This window comes from Dioscorea cayenensis, chromosome 7 (genome assembly GCF_009730915.1).
Source record: "Dioscorea cayenensis subsp. rotundata cultivar TDr96_F1 chromosome 7, TDr96_F1_v2_PseudoChromosome.rev07_lg8_w22 25.fasta, whole genome shotgun sequence".
NCBI classification, from domain to species: Eukaryota; Viridiplantae; Streptophyta; class Magnoliopsida; order Dioscoreales; family Dioscoreaceae; genus Dioscorea; species Dioscorea cayenensis.
In genome coordinates, this window is record NC_052477.1 from 15,504,709 (window position 1) to 15,507,798 (window position 3,090).

Below are 3,090 nucleotides of genomic sequence, written 5' to 3' on the forward strand. Positions count from 1 at the left end.
GCGAATTTAAAGACTTGGGTTGCCTCCCAAGAAGCGCTTGTTTAACGTCATTAGCTCGACGTACCTTTTTCTTACCTCAAGGTGGATCAAATGGTGGGGACTTACCTCCAAGCCCAAGAGAAGTGCTCCAAGATGGGAAACTCATCGAGAGGCATGAAAAGACACGCAATTTACCCTTTCCCTCGAAGAATAGTCGATCAATCTCCTGTGGTGGTGATAGTGTGCAATTCATCCCCAATTTCTGTTTCTTGTCCCTCTTACACCAAATTTTCCTTGTGGTTGATTTATTCTTATTACTCGGCCATGGAAATGTTCCCACATAGCCTAAATGCTTTACATGTGTGGGAAGTAGGTTGTTCTCCTTGCACTCATCGCTATCCATTCCTTCCAAGAATTCATCCAAGGGGTTAATTGCCAAGACCTCCTACACATAATCAGTAATAATCATATCAGTTTCATCTATAAAGTAGAGGGGATCATCGTGGTCCAAGGTGTGTTTCATGGCCACGGGAAGAGTGAGAATGACTTCCTCATCCCCCACTCTCAATGTCATTTTTCCCCCTTTTACATCAATGAGGGCACCGGCGGTGTTAAGAAACAGTTGCCCGAGGATCAATGGGACTTCAACATCATCATCCACATCAAGAATAATGAAATCTACAGGGATAATGAGCTTGTCTACTCTAACTAGCACATCCTCAACAACACCGCGGTGCTTCTTGATAGAACGATCTGCAAGTTGTATCGTCATCCTTGTGGGCCTCATGTCTTCTAATCCCAATTTTAAAAACAGCTTGTAAGGCATTACATTGATGCTAGCCCCAGAGTTTGCTAAGGCTTTTTCTTGCATGCCTTCCCCAATCACACATGGAATAATGAAACTCCCGGGATCAGTCAATTTCTCAGGGAGCTTCCTCTGAATCATTGCAGAGTAGTTCCGTGGTAGTGCAACTGTTTCTAATTCCTCCAATTTTCTCTTATTAGTCAGCAGGTCTTTCATAAACTTTGCATACTTGGGCATCTGAGTTATTGCTTCAACAAGAGGGATATTTATGTGCAACTGCTTGAATACATTGAGGAATTTCTTGAATTGAGCCTCGTCCTTATCTTGCCTCAGCCTAGCCGGATAGGGGATCACCGGCTTGTACTCGAGTATCCTTGGTGTTGGTAGTTGAATGATTCCTTCATCTTGTTTTTCCTTTACCCCTTCAAGTTCACTCTCAGATGGCTTAGGGTCTTCCCATGCGGCTACCCCATTATGTTTAGTGCTTGAGCCCTCCTCGGCTCATGCTTCAACATGCTTCCCGCTTCTGAGAGTGACGGCTTTCAAATGCTCCCTTGGATTATTTTTAGTGTTACTAGGTAAGCTACCCGGCGGTCGCTCCGAGTTTGCCCTAGCAAGTTGCCCCACTTGGTTTTTCCAATGATTGAATGGAGGCTTGAACATTCCTCAAAAACAATGTTTACTTCAAACTGAATTGGTTGTTGATGTTCACAAATTTTTGCCTCGGTATTGATCATAAACCTTGCTAACACATCTTCAGTGGTGAACTTCTTCTCGGGTCTGTCAAGAGGTTTGAGGTGGAAGTCCCCGTGGGTCACGGGGGCCGATGTTGCTCGTTGTTGACCCCTAAGAAAAAAATTTGGGTGATTCCTCCACCCGGATTATATGTGTTTCCATAAGGGTTCCCCGGGCTTCTGGGAACTCCCCCAACATAATCAACTGTCTCAACTGGGGCATATGAGGCTATTGAAATTGGGAACTGAACAGTAGCATGCCCGGCCCCACAAGTCTCGCAAGACAAAAACCGCACTGCATTTGAGCTCGCACTCCAACACAAACCGATCGAATCTCTTTGTTAGGGCCTCAACCTTTGCGGCTAGCGCAGGTGTTGTCATTTATCTCATAAATTCCAGCTGCCTTAGGGGGTTTTTTTGCCTAGTAGACCAATGACACTCATTACTTGCCATGTTTTCAATCAAGATTTCAAAGATCCTCGTGGGTTTTTACTACTCAAATGACCCCCCTGCTGCAAAGCATCGATGAGTCGTCCCGGTTGCATAATTCAGGCCATTGCAAAGCATCTGGATCCTCATCCACGAGGAAAAACCATGATGGGGACACTTGCGTAGGAGATCCTTGAATCTCTCATGTGCCTCAAAGAGTGTCTCAGAGTCCCCTTGTCGGAATGCAGAAATCTCTTGTCTCAATCTAGCGGCTTTTCTTGGTGGGAAATACCTAACAAGAAATTTGTCCATCATTTCCTTCCATGTGGTGATCGATCCCGGAGAAAATGAAGTGAGCCATCTATATGCTGCTCCCCTTAGACTGAAAGGGAATAATCTCAATCTTATCGCATCATCGGACACTGAGTTAATCTTGAAGGTGGAACAAATTTGGAGGAAGCGAGACAAATGAGCATGCGGGTCTTCATCAGCCAACCCATCAAATTGTACCAAATTTTGGACCATCCCAATTGTGCTTGCTTTGATTTCAAAGTTATTAGCAGGCACGGTGGGAGAATGCACACTAAATTCCTCACCAGTAAACTGAGGTCTTTCATAATCAGACAAGGTGCGCCTTGGTTCTGCCATAACTGAAGGTTCACTAATCTCAACTCGTGTTCCTTGATGTTCTGAACTCTCAGGCACCTCTCTCAGTCTTTGATACAAGATTCTCTCGATTTCGTTGACAGGTTCTACAAGATTTGCTTGATTGGCGCGTGTCATAAGATGGTGCCTTGCATAGTAATGAGAGTCAATGATTAGGAAATAAGAGGACAATAGTAAAACAAAATAAAGGCAAGTAAAAGGAAAAATATGTGCAAAAATGACTAAAAAAAGAAAGCAAATGCACAGAATTGAAGAAATAATGGCTAAATCAATAAACTCTAAGTTTTCCGAGTATTCCTTATGGGTCCCCGGCAACGGCGCCAAAAACTTGATGAGCGATCCGCAAGTGCACGGAGTCGTCAAGTAATATCCCTCGTGCGAGCACGAGAGAGTCGTATTCCCCGGCCCAAGAATCTACTCTTACTTCCTCTTTGCGTATTGTCTAGCCCGAATGATTCAAGGGTTTCTCTAATCTAT

General features: G+C 44.3%; 1 non-coding gene across 1 annotated transcript; it reads left to right on the forward strand.

The window, feature by feature from the left end:
• Positions 1–2,107: 2,107 nt before the first annotated feature.
• On the forward strand, positions 2,108–2,214 carry LOC120265987. The gene has a single exon (XR_005537830.1). It is a non-coding gene; the product is annotated as a small nucleolar RNA R71 (small nucleolar RNA).
• Positions 2,215–3,090: the final 876 nt, after the last annotated feature.